The sequence below is a fragment of the Lonchura striata genome, chromosome 14, assembly GCF_046129695.1.
Source record: "Lonchura striata isolate bLonStr1 chromosome 14, bLonStr1.mat, whole genome shotgun sequence".
In the NCBI taxonomy this organism is placed as follows: domain Eukaryota; kingdom Metazoa; phylum Chordata; class Aves; order Passeriformes; family Estrildidae; genus Lonchura; species Lonchura striata.
Genome location: NC_134616.1, coordinates 11,581,425 through 11,595,969, shown reverse-complemented (window position 1 = coordinate 11,595,969; position 14,545 = coordinate 11,581,425). Strand labels below are relative to the sequence as shown.

The window sequence follows — 14,545 nt, the reverse complement described above, 5'->3', positions numbered from 1 at the left end:
AGTCTGCCCACACAGACTGAGAGTGCTCAACCCCATCTGATCCTGGAAATGGAACACTACCAGCCCAGGTTAACATTAAATGGGAGATCATGAGGTAAAGAATCATGGTTGATGAAGAACAAACACTTGTGACTAATTAGTCAAAACATGTTATGCCTCATATATCAAAAGATTGACTTTTTTTAGTCCTACTGTTCTTGCTAAATTGCTACAGAAGTAAAAAAAAAAAAAAAAAATCAAGAATGATTAATTTCTATCTAGAAATGTAATAATTCCACAGATATTGTTTTTCCCTTTCTAAAAAAGACAGGCAAGAAAATACCACAATAAGTTCTTTTTTCCCTCCTATATCAATTCACAGTGAATAAATCTATAAACTGTTTTAGCTTTCAAAAGTGAAAATATACAGTGTTAACAGTTGAGTTTCAAACAAAGAAAAAAAGAAAAAGTATTTCAAGAAACATGTAACAATTTTTACACTAAGACACTATTTAAAGTTAATCACAAAAAGTAGTCTATTAAAATACAACTGAAATTACCTGCAACTGATTTTAGCCTAAAGGTTTTAACTGTATACAGTTTGCTCTGTAATCAGATAAATGATAATTTAAAAGTTAATAAATTGTATGAAAACAGAAATGATCGTTACTTGCCAATAGGATGGAAGAAAGAGTATGTTATTATAATCAGGGACCTGTATCCTCTTTCTGAAATAACAAAAATTCTGTTTTCCTTAAGATGAGACACAAATGTTTTCTACTTTTATCAATTATAAATGTATTAGCATAACATTTAATAGATTTAATGTATATTAATATAACATTTTTCATTCCAATTATTGAATGCAAGATAAATAAAGCATTTCAAATGCCACTCTTTTCTATCGACTGACAATAAATTACTTATTCAGTTCACCATTAGGCAAAGAGTGCTTTGATACAGCTGACATGTTGGAAAAGTAGTTAGTAATAAAATATGCTTAAATATTTTGAAGGGACTGATCCTACCAGCATGTCTGAACTGAGCACAGCAGCTTTGTGAATTAAATTCACTTTATAAGGTGTAAATGCTGAGTTCTCTAGACATCCACAGAATATGAGATAGGATCTCCCTAACAGAACCCTCTCAAAATTAATTTGTCCATCTTTACGTAGAACATAAAAGGAAATTAAAAATCAAGGATCTTTGTTGACTTAAATTGTTTATATTGATGTTATTTTAGTTTACGGTTTAGTTTATAATTTTAGTAGATCTTTTAGCAATTTATATTTATTGTCTGTAGAAGATTAGAAAACCATTCAGCTGCAGTTTTGTCAAGATAAAAACTGTCCCAGAAAGTTTACAACATTCTTACATATTCTTAACATATTTTCACAATTAAGACTTTTTCCAATCTTTTATATAATTATTTATGTTTGGGAGTGTATGCATCACTAAAACCAGACTGGGTTCTATGGACCTTTAACTAGCATGTTTCTCACTATTTTATTGTTGTTACAGAGCCAGTGGAAACAGGCCATGATAGATCCAAATATTGTTGCCTTGGTGAAAAAGTCCAGTTTTTAGTTAATAAAAAAGAGATTTTTTTTATTTTTCAGTTATAAAGAAATTTTACTTCTGGATTCAGTTACTCGTGCAAATTCTGAACTATTTTACACAGCCACAGCAAGCAGCTGGCTTCTGGAGTGCTGCTGCTGTCCCATGCCTGCAGCAGGCTGCACTCCCGCCCAGCCTATTGACTCATGAACTCAGTGCCCACTGTTACTCCTACAAAACCTTGTTCTTGCATGTGAGACACAAGTTCACAAACAATACATTTCTAGAGTCTCTGTCTTGGTTGTCATCTTATCACCTGTGAACTCCCTACAAATATTTAAAAAACAAGCCAGGACAGTTGTGTTGACTCAACGGTGTCAGCACCTTTTGGTCAGGTAATGCTCAAAAGGGGAGTCTCTCTCATTAAAGATACTGCCAAAGGGTCAGATCTTGCCTTTTCTGGCAAACCAGAAGAAAAGCTCTGTTAGATGCTTTAACATTTAGAGAAATGTATAAATCCTTGGCACTGTTACTTGCTTCTGCTTGCACAGGCAGGCTCTAACACCCTTTATCCCCTTCAAATTGAACCCTAAATGCATGGGATCACAGACAAAAGAAAGCCACTTACCAAAACCTCTATCATTCCTCTTTACAATTCTAAGTATCTAACATCTAAATGCAATTTCATCTCAATATTTTCATGCATCAATTGTTACATATGCACAAACATTGCAATTTGTACAGATGGACCATAAGCAATTATTTTAGCATTATTTATAGATTCAACATCAAGCCCAAAAACATACTAAAAGCTATGGAAATAATGAGTGCACCATTTTTTGCAAGAGTCTTTAGAGAAACAAATTCAGACTTCATATAAGCAAAAGTTAATAAATTGTATGAAACAATTTTATGAACAATTGTATGAAACAAATGAAAAAATTACACCCATGAATGTAAAAAGTTTTAGAAGATGCTTGTGAAAAATACAGTTCTTATCTGAGATTTAACAGGGTAGGTTTTCCTACGGTATTGTAATCAAAAAGTTAGTCTTTATCACCTTCAGTTTTGAATACATTTATATCTGACTTTCCGCAAAGCAGGTTTAGACATCACCAGCTTTCAGTGCTTTGAGATCCTAACCAGTTGGAGCTTGTCAAACTTTCAGAAATCTTTCCTGTCACATTAATCAAAAAATCATTTCATAAATGTGATCCTACAAAAAGCACACACTATCATATTTGTGTGAAGGCACCAAAGTTCAGAGATAAGGCAGGTAACAAACTGACAGAAACATCCAGTTTCAAAACGCAAAACTTTTAATGTAACATAAATATAAATTTCAAAGTATTTCCTGTCTCTGTCAAGGGTCTTATTTTCCACAAAGCTGCTCTAGATTTACTATCTAGCTAAGGATGAGTCTCACAAGGAAGTTACTCATACTATAAGTAACTTCTTTGCAATGAAAGCACAACTTTCCCTCCCTTTTTCTCTAAAAGTGTAAGAGAGAATTTTCTTTGCAATGCTTGCAGATAGAAAACAAGCATGCAGAAGCACAGGACACCATCCTGGCCTCCCAGTTCAGGCTGCACCCACTCCCAAAACAGCAGTGCTTGTGCCATGCAGCAATTCACTTCCAGCAGCTCTAGTGGAGGACTGAAGACACAGAGAACTTAAATACCTCTGTGAATAACAAAAATATTTATGTTTATTATTAGATTTAAAAATATCAAGCATTTTTGCCTAAGAAATGTAATAGTTGTTTACAAGAACTTTGAGAATTATTGCAATTAAACACATATTTTAGCTTACCCATGCAAATATGAGCAGCTTTACGCAGTTGTCTTTGTTTTCGGTACTTACTCATTACTCCAGCTAGCAATTATTTTACAAATATCATGACATGATGTTGTTGCATAATATTATCTGATATTCATTTGAAAACTAATACTCTGTCAGTTCTCTCATGAAATAGAGTAAGACTTTCTATGAAAAATACCACCCAAAGTAACATTTCTTCTACTTTATAGCAAGTTCCTTCACCCCCAAAATTTGGAAACACATCATAACCCCTCTAAAAATACCTTGTTTCTTTGTCCACATGAGAGGCAAAGATAGTTTAAGTGATTTAAGTGTGAATATAATCCAACAACTCATTATCAACATTACACAATCTTTACAGAAAACACCAAAGCTGTCAGGAAATGATCCCTAATTGCAGATCTATTTGTCAGATTATTCCCCAAAGATATTATGAAACACAGTTCTGTTTTTTCAGTCTTCAGATTCATGATAGATAATAATGTTAACTTCATTCATGACATTTAAAACTTATTCCCACAGGCAGGCAAACTACTTTGCAGACCTTGTAGCCATTATAATTTTTTTTTTTTTTTTTTTTTTTTTTTGCTTCCAATCTAAAGAGAAGTGCAACACTAGTTCATAAATGGGGTAATTTCCAGAGCCAGCAGCTTTCTGGATCTCAGCATTCCAAGCCAAATTCCTGCCCAGCGAGTGCTTTTCAGCCCCAGACACAGTGGCAGGGCCAGATGTCTCACGGACCCAAAACCAGGGCATTTACTCTGACAAAGACTGAAAAGGTGTTTGTTTTCTAGACAGAGAACTGTAATGGAACAGCAGAGGATGTGCTTCTCAGATGAGTAGGAACAGAGGATTTCTGGCTAAAGAGAAAAAGGTTTTGAATTAAGTTTTAGCACCCAAATAAACAGGAATGAAGGAAAGGATTTTACAGTGAAAATTTCCATGCAAATTTTATTTTCCCAAGTTACAAAAATTAACTTTCCCTTTAATCTTCAGCGATGTTAATTTTAAATTAATCAATTTTTTTATGTGTGAAATGTTCATAGCTACATCAATGACAGAATGAACCATCAACAGAAATTAAATCTTGTGGATTCCAAAGAAGCTTTGGAAAAATAAGAAAAATATCAAATTCCATCTCATAAAAACAATTATAATTTTGGGACCACAATGAGTTTCTGAAAGTGTGTATTCACAAAGGTGAATTTTACATCACATCCTAATTGTCAGATTTGGAATGAATTTTGATTCAGAAAGAATGCAATTTCAAAAGTGCAATGATTATACACTCCTTGTAAAGGTCTCTCTCTCTTGTATTAGTATAAACTAATGGACTAACAGGCTTTAGATAATTTTTTTATTTATTCTGTACAAATGCCATCAAATTTTTGTCAGTGCTGCCATTATTGTCCTTTTATCTTTATCTTCCCATCTCAGTTTTCTACAAGTACTTATTTTCAGCTCATTTGAAGCATCATTTTTGTGGTTTATGTTTGGATTGTAGATGTAACACAAAGAACCTTTACTTATTTTTAAACTTTTAAATCAATTTACCTCTACTTATTTTTACAAGTAAAAAGTCTTTGAGCAACAAAGAGATCAGCATACAGGGAAACTGTAATGAGGACCATGTTGTGCAACTGACTTATGCTGAAAACAAAACAAAATATGTCAATCACTAATAATATTTGATGCATATTTACATTACTTTAATACTGTATCTCATTATTTTATTTTATTCTGTATTATATTATTTTAATACTGTCAAACTTTGCACATCTCCTATTGTTGTTATGGGAATACAGCTGAAAATTCAAGAAAAAAGCTTTCCTAAATGTAATGCCACACACTGTGTATCCAAATTTACCCTAACCACCAAATGACTCTGGGATCCAATTCCAGCACTGGAATGTTTCCTTCCCACCAGAGCAGGCGTGACTGCTGGACTGAGTCAGCCACAACCACCAAACCTACCCAAACCACGGACATCCTTTCTCGTAATAAGACAAATTTTTATTACACATCTTCCATTCAAGTACAGACTAGGCCCAAATCTGCTCAGTTTCTGAGATAATACATGATCTTTCCTCAAGCAAAAAAGCATTTAAACAAACATCCTTTCTTAACATTAATGAACATGTTACCTCTTGCTAATTTTGTGACTCAAAGAACAAGACATTGCTCATTTCTGAAGTTTTGTTAGATTTATGTACTTTTCCCACTATTGCAGCAATTGCAGCCTGTATGAAATGAGACACTAAATGAGACTATTACTATAAAAATCTTTTTCAACACCTATATATAAATTAATTACAGAGATGTAGTAGTATGTGTGTAAGAAACCACATTATTACCTCAAGCCCTATATAATATACTCAATTCTACGACTGATTATCTAATGACTAAATCGATTTTGATATCGATAATTTATAGGTTGTATATGAATGCTGTTTTCTGTTCTGAAATGCTTGCTCCCCAGGGAAGGTGCCTTGTGCATGGATATTGGGTGTTACTACACACACCCACTGGCAGACCTGAACTCCTGTTACACTGAGGCAAAGCAGCCCTGGAAAACAAAATCACAAACTACTTATCCATTTCAGAAGAGATTTTGGCTCCACTTGTACTAATATTTACCCTTAAGATAGGAGCATAAAGATAAGAGGACCATTAATATGTAACACAAAGAGGGTTGCCAAATAACAGAGGATTAATGTTACTGTTTAGTTTAGTTATTTATTTATTTGATCTTTGAATGTGAAGAAATGATTAAGGGTGGCTAAAATATGTTTGGAACAGGCAAACTTTTTAATATCTCCCTTACCTCTTCCTACATATTCTAATGCCACCAATTCCCATTTTATTATTTCAGTTCAGTCATTTGTCTTTCTATTAGACAAATGACTGCTCCCACTCTGTGTGGCACTCTTAATTGGTGAGAAAATATTTTTGCCTTCCTTCTTTCATCCATATTTTCCCATAACTTCTTGGGCTCCACTCTGACAGTCTTCTCGAGATTTGAAATTACCCTGCGTATCAATGACACTTTGCTATAAAATGGGGTTAACAAGGTCACTTTGACAGGACCAGAAGTAATGTTTGTTTTGAAACCGAGTGCTCTGTTTAAATCTATTTATTTCTGCACTAAGTCAAGGCACTTTGAGCTGTCATGATGACTCAGAGCAAAGTTGCAAAGCCTCAGTTCTACAAAGAGATTAGTCACTTTGTTTTTTTGCACTGAGCTGCTCTGAGTCAGCTGTAAATTGTTGCACATCGAGTACATGGGTACAACTTCAAATGGTGCAGGTAATTTCAGTGCAAATTCCTGAAAGAAAAGCAGTCTCTGAGCAAATGATTGACTAGGTCAACATTCTCCAGTATATAACTGGATTTGACAATGAAAGAAATTAGAACTGTGTGAACATTGATTTACATGTTTTCATTACAATGAGAAATTTCAGAGTTAGCAGGCTGAGTTTCATAAGCTCTGACTATACTGAACAATCAGTTGAGCTGTGCTCTTAATTCATTAATTATGTCAGAGATAAAAAAAATATAGACATCAAAAGGTTTACTTTTTTTTTTGTCTTAATCTATAAATGCAAACTTTAAACTTAATAAATACACTAACCCAAAATGTCTCACTAGAGAGCAATACCATCCTAATGCTTTTTGGAGAAAAAACCTACAAGAGACAGCATAGAAGAAACTGTAACATTCCTCTGAACTACTCACCTCTGTTAATGCTTTCACACAGGTCCAAAGAGAAGAATGTAAAAACAATTTGAAGGCTAAGAGTGGTGAACTTTTTGGAAAGGAGGATGGCTCAATCCACTGGTCAGTTATGGCAAATTAGTGTTGCTCTAAGGACATTTGGAGTTATTTCCACCTGTACAAGGCCTGCATTTGTTCCCCTCTCCTAACAGTATAGTTACCTTCCCACAAAGGCTGTCCTTACTGGTTTTTCTTTTCTTCAAACCATTTAACTTGTGTTGCTGTTTGATTGGGCATTTAGAAGGTTCTAGCACACCTTCTATTCATAGTACAGTAAAGAGCACGGAAATGAGCCTGTCTTGATTCAGCCTAAAATAGTAATGTCACTAAAAGATTTTTAGGAGAAATGTGTTATTTACTTTTATTTCATTTATCTTCTAGAGAATGTACGATGGCCAGTGCTCCTCAAATGAGCAACCACTGTGTGAAGGAATCCCTACAAATATGGCTTTTTCTGCACACTTACTCACCACCTGCTTTCAGTCTGATTTATTTTAAAACTGCCATCTACTTATTATTATACTAACAACGGGCCTTTAAATATGCAAATAAGAACAAACATAGGGGTATTATCTGTTGCACTTCTTCATTCTGTAAACTTATGTCATTTCCATGTATACCCTTGATTTTGTTCTGTAACTACACATACAAACAGTAATGAATTCTCTAAACCTATTTGGAACATAATTTGTTTGTTAAGCTGTATGAAAGGCAGCTTGATTATGTCATACTATGCTTTTCTATTGAAGGGATTAACATCCAATGCCATGTCCTCTTTGCAAGATTCAAAATAATTGAGATGTGGAACATGAACACTTCAGAATATTATTAAAGGAGCAACAGCAGAACCTTAGAAAGGATTTAAATTTTTTTTTGTACACTATTCCTTTATACATTGCCTAAAGATGAGAAATGCATTGCTATGAAATGAAGTGATACAAATGAATACCCTGCACATTTTATCTTCAGGAGTCTTAAGATAGTTTTGGAAAGGTTTTGATTAAAAATAATTATCTCTGTATCTCTTTTGGTGAGAACTACTCACCCAAACTGCCCTACAGGCTAAACTGAGCAATTGGTATTTCCTTATGCATTGACAGGAGCATAATTTGTCCCTTAATTAAATGGTTCAGGTTAAGTCCTCTGAAAATTTCACTAGAAAAGTATAGATGTTTAACACTGAAATAACCTATTTCAACACACACTATCCTATTTATTATAGATTCTCTTTCCTCATAAACCAAGAAATAAAAAAAAGTGCTAATCACTGCCAGGCTTCACAAAGGATTACTGTTGCTCCTAAAGCAGGAATTCTCAGTGCTTGATTCCTACCAGAATCATTAACTTCTTTAGACATCAAGAACAACAGAGCTTTCCATTGCTAGCTGATCTAATATTAACAAATGAGTACTTTAATCTCAATTTTATTTACAGATAAATCACTGCTCATCTGAAAAATCTGCTGCCTGAATCTGTTAGAAGTCATTGCAGAGCTTAGCTGATTGGCTGATTATTTGATTATGCTAGCCTTAGTTCTTAAATTTAGTTGACAGAAAGTGTATTTTTGTTGGTTTCCATGTAAGTGCAACTCGTTTGCTTAAAAAAATGTGTAACAACTCAGATTTGTCTAATCATATTGGTGATTATTGCCAAGTCTGCTGGGAATCAAACTTGAATGGTCCTTTGCAAGTCATGTATGCATTGCTGATATCTTCTCTCACTGTGACAGATTTGCTTTCTACAGGATGAAAAGTGAGTGCCCAAAGAACAAGCACTAGTTTCAGAGCTCACAGGTGAGTAAAATGTCTCACCTATCTACACATGTGCAGATAGACTATACTCTGGGCATCTGATGGTCACAGAGTTCTGCATGGAAGTAGTAAGGCATTCCTGCATTCTGTGCCACCCTTCCTCAAAGCTGTGCTAAGGGCACTAAATTAATGAACCAACCTCAAAGAGAAATTATTTCCTTCCATGAGCAAGTGGAGAAGTGGGGGGAATTTGGGTCAGAAGCAAACATAATCATCATTCTGCTCCCTTCTGTGTCAGCACAGGGAACTGGCTGGACATGAAGGAAGGAACATGCTTCATCTGGCAGGGTCTGATGGCACACTCCCCACTTGTGCAATGTTACAGCTCAGGGGAAATATGATTCAGAGGATGCCTCTGAGTCACAACTTCTCACTGAGCTGCTCTGAACGGGCATGGCCACGTTTTGTCCCATCCTGGAACAGATCCGCCTCACCCTGTGTTCTCAAGTGTGTCAGGCAAGTACTGACTTCGTGAGGGGCACCAAAGCACTGAGCACTAATTCCCTTTGCAATAATTAAACCAGACTCATATATACTAACAAAAAGGCAACCACTCTCTGCTAATGACGTCAAACAGTAAAGCAGTGCATTTAGTATGTTTTGTCCGAGAGGTCTTGGTGTCATGCTACACATTTAAAATAATTCCTTACAGAAGGATAAAGGTATTTTCACCGCACCTTTGGGAAGTGGAAATTACGGGTTCTCTGGAGCTCACGGCATTCCGACAGCCAGGGGCACTCCCTGAAGCTCGCCCCGGGAGCGCCAGGAGAGGCGCGCCGTCCGTCTGTCCGGTCCGTCCCCCCGCGGCTCCGGAGGCGCTCCCGGCCGCCGCCCGGCGCCCTCCCAACGGGACGGGTACAAAGCCACGTCCTCGGCACTCGCCAGAACGGCCGTGGCCCCGGACAGAGCTGCCATGGGAACACGCCGCCGCCCAGGTGCCAGAGGCCGTCCCGGGGAGCGGGTGGCAGCGCAGGAGCAGCGGAGCGAGCGGAGGCCGAGAAGATTGATTCGCTCACACCGCCGGCACTGCTGCGAGCGCAGGGAGAAAGGTTAAGGAGCATCAGGGAGCTCCAGAAAGAGACTGCTGGAACCAAGCTCTGCCCTCCCTGAGATGGAAACAAGGACGACCACCAGAGAAAACCCATAATCACGCTTTCCCCTCCATAATACATCATCCCTGAGGCGCTAGCACCGCAAAGGTGGCATTCGCTGTACTGGACATGGGGGAAACTCCTGGCAGCTGCTCACAGAAGCCACCCGTGTAGCCCCTACGCCCAGCTACCCAAACCTACCAAAATAAACAACGCACTGCATGTCACCAACACCGCGCTGCCTCAGCCAGCATTCCATTCTTCACCCCTGGGTACCATATGTTTAAGAATTATCATGAAAATACACATTCATCACAAACTTCACTTACATCAACCAAAAGAATTCCCTGCATCAAAATCAAAATAGCATCAACACCAACAATAGTTACAGACAATACTCCCTTCATTCCTTCATCATAATTACAACTACCAAAATACTCCACAATCATTCTGCTCTTCCCCCTCTAGCACTGTTCATCCATGTTTTGTCCGTTACCTGTTCTTATCTCAAATTCCTCATGTCCCTATTTGGGCATTAAAAAGGCCTTTCTTTTTTTGGTGGGGGAAGATGAAATTAATTCCACTGCCTGGTGTTGCTACAGGTTGCTACAAGTACTATAAACCCTGTTGACGCAGTCTATCAGCCCAGTCTTTAGTAGCAGTGGCCAGCACAGTGCCCTCCCTGGCAGTCACATTTCCAGAACTGGCTCAGTTCCAGTCAGAGCCAGTGATCCTCATCTTTGCCTGTGGCACTTGCAGAGGCATTGCCTGGAATTCTGACTCCATCACCAAGAACCACCAAACCAAAGGGGGCAATCAGCACCTAGTAGCAAAATCAAAGAATTAAAGACATACTGGCTAATTGATATAAAACACCTTTTGCTAGATACGATGTACCGCAAAGAAGGTAGTGGGAAAGGTTCATCTCTACTCAGTCTGGAAAAAAAAGCTTTTGATTTACAAAACCAGAACTGTCTGCTCATTACCATAAATAGTTGAAAACTGATATTAATTATACCATTTTAATTTCCAGTTATATAAATGGGTATCTTTAGTTTCTGTTCCACTCTGCTATTCTTCAAAGACAATCTGTGAAACTAGTGAATAAGAGTCTGGTTGCTTTAATAGTTTCCCTGTCTTAATGATCTGGACATATGGCCAAACTGTGTACAGCAAAAGGGCATATTTATGTTTCTTTCACTAGCAGAGTTGCATAATATCACACATAATCCTAAATCTATATATCCCAAACAGCAACTATCCATCAATAGGAAAACAAACAGGCAGAATAATCTTACTATTCATTCATGATCCAGTGAGAAAATGTTGTGAAAATGTGAGCGTATGCCTTTGAAAAGCAGCATTCTGTGGCTCTTTTCACTGCGTGGTGACACCATCCCCAATTATACAAAATAGTAAAGAAACCAAGTGTCTCAGTATTTCTGTAGACAATAATGTGATAGGATTAGATAGATGGTGAAAGGAGTATAATGGAACAAATAAACAACCAAATCCTCATTATCAGAGAGGGGCTGAGCACCCACAGCTCCCTCTAACTTAAACTGGGAACTCTTTAATATGTCTGCCTTTAATTTTTGTGCCTGAAAATCTTAAATTCAAATATGTACATTTTCATAAGTGAGCATCATCACAATTGCTATGAACATTTCAGCATCTTATTACAACACAGCAAGGAAGACCTGGACGAGAGAAATAAGACCACATGTAGCTTATGCCGGGCAATGCACATGTAGAGGACTCTTAGAGCACAGTGGATTCTATACAACCATAGGAATGAAGGAAAGCCAGCATCAGGCTGGCTTTATAATAATTTGATATAACCTTGATACCAAAATGTGTGAGGTTCTTTGTCATGAACAGATTTTTTAGAGATAAAATCTCTAAAACTCTTTTGAGGAAGGGAAATTTTTATTTCCATTAAATGACCAAGGGATTGAAACAAGGTAGGAGAGATTTGCCCAAGGAAGTAGGGCAAGCCTGCCAAAAACTGAAGTGACAATTTAGAACTCTCTATCTGTACCTTAAACAGAGGGTATTACTGTCCTCTGGATCTTGGTTAAGAATGGCACAATAGTTTCATTTTCTTATTCCACTGACAGGTACACTTCCCCATCTGCAGAATGACCCATGCTAACTGGTAATTTAAAATCATTGTTCTATTTGATTTTGTGAGCTAACTTTGCCTCTTGTGAAAATCACCGTATGACCTGCTGTGAGAACAAAACTGCTAAGAAGGAAATGAGAGCAGGCTACTTTGGAGATGTAAAGTTAAAATGAGGGAAGAGTTTGGGCCCTAAATACACATTATGAACAATTACATTAATTTATTTTGCACAAATGTATAGAAATATATGATTGGTGAAAATGTAACACATACAATTAAAAACTGTGAATCTTACCCTTTACTTAACATCCTTTGGTTGCTAAATACTTCTGGGATATTTCTATTCTAAATTTCTAGAGAGGTAATTTCTCCAGTTCCTTTTCTTTTATGAACATGTCACAAGCACAACCGAACCAGGATTGTGTTTTACTACTCAACAAAACTTATTTCCTTTCTGGTTTTTATTGGATAATTACTCCTGTAGATGTAACTGAGGATGGGCGTAAGACAGGCTATTGTAACTAGAATAAATGAACAATAAATCATGCAACATCACATCCAAAACCATTTACTTCTTATATCTTAACTAAATGAATAATATCACTCCTTGTAGAATTTCAGACATCCCTGCAGGAACCCATTCCTTGTTCCTCAATACTTCAGCCACAGATGACATATTTGGCCCTGCATTTGGGTCAACAATATGACTACCAATAGCTTAATTGCTTTATATTACACTCATTATAGTCACTTGTGGAAACTGTAATGAAAGAAATGGTTTCAAATTTTTGGCCTAAGACAGTGCCTGCTTCATGCAGACACTTGGTAGGGTAGAAGGAGCAAATACATGAAACATAAAGCAAACATACCTCCAGCTCTAAGAACTACAGGTTCTTCAAGTCTGGTGAAGATCAAGAGACGTGTGGAGGAGAATCTGGATTTCTTTTTCATTTCTGAAAGACAGTGCACCCACAGCTAAGGAAATATTCCATACACAGGCTATGTTGGTTTCTGTAAGCAAAAGTGATGAATATAAAGGTGATTCTATATAAAAAGTGGGGCATTGACTTTACAAAGTGATCTATGGCTATGCCAGACAAGTAGCCAGAGAAACAGTAAGAAAGAAACCTACAGAAGTCTGTGAAAGTTATAATCATTTGTGACAAAAAAGATAGTAAAATTGGATCCAATCCCATAGCCAGACAATTATCTCAGTAATGGAAGGGTATAATACACTAACAGGTATACTTAAATGTATTATATAAGCTACAAAAATAAAAAAAAATCATTCTTGCAGGAAACCCGTAATTTTGATTCTACAACTGCACAAAAGACTCTAAACAATATCTATTCAAAGACAGAAGAAACAAATAGTTGTTCTTTCTACTAATGAAAGTTGAGAAAGAGTATGCAAATTATAGATTAGCCTGTACTTTTGGTAAGTATTTTTTAGTAATCACATAGGAAAACATGAATAAATTAAGTTTTCAGGAATGCTAAGCACTACTTTTAAGCTGGAGAGAACCCAGTGGAAAAATCCATTTCTATTAATTCTGTTTCTGCAGGTCCCTGCCAGTCTGATCACATGTGTCCACCACCCCAAAATTCTGCATGACTTCATTATGCATAGGTCGCTTTCTCAACTCCCTAGCAAAAGCACTGTAAATGCAATGTAAGAGCAAAGGACTTTAAAAGAGAACAGAAAACACTGATATATTTTTTTTCTTACTGGGACAGATTATTCATAGTTACTGTCAAGCAAGCCCAGAGGTTGATGACTAAAAAAAAACATAAACAAAAAAGAGAACCTAAGCCCGTTCTTTCAAAAGTTTTCCCTTCTTCTTCCCATGTATATCCTTTATCAACAAGCCCAAATACACATGCAATGAACAAAGTTCACCTGGCTCTATACATTTAAAACCACTTTAAATTTTCATGTAAAAGTACAGAATGAAGCCCTAACAATTATGGAAATCTCAGCCTCACCCAACTGTTGGACCAGGCAGAGAAGAATGAAAAATAAAAGGAATTCATCTTCCAAAACCAGTTTCATTCTACCAAGGGCTATTAACAATACAATGCAATATAATTGTATAGTTAAGTCATGACACCATTAACTAATGGGGAGTTGAGTTGTGTATTTTTGTGCCAACATGTCTGAATGGCTCCAAAAACTATATTTAATATCAGTTTTCTAGTGTTAATAATTCTTGTTTTGGGAATAAATAAATTTCTGTAGTAACACCCTATTTACAGTATTGCCATAACACTTAGGACCTCTAGCAATGTACAGGAATAGGCCATGTTAGATGATGTAAAAACATAAACCAAAAGGAGTGCAGCTTAAACACTGTGAGCAGGCAGTGAATACAGAATTATATATATAA

The 14,545-nt window shown here is 36.6% G+C and overlaps 1 long non-coding RNA gene across 1 annotated transcript in view; it reads right to left on the bottom strand.

Moving 5' to 3' along the window:
- Nucleotides 1-13,089, bottom strand: part of LOC110480095 (uncharacterized) — a 29,014-nt gene extending 15,925 nt beyond the window's left edge. Inside the window, exon 1 of the long non-coding RNA XR_002467047.1 lies at nucleotides 13,028-13,089. This is a non-coding gene — a long non-coding RNA (uncharacterized LOC110480095). The remainder of the gene's footprint in view (nucleotides 1-13,027) is intronic.
- Between the last annotated feature and the right edge of the window lie 1,456 nt (nucleotides 13,090-14,545).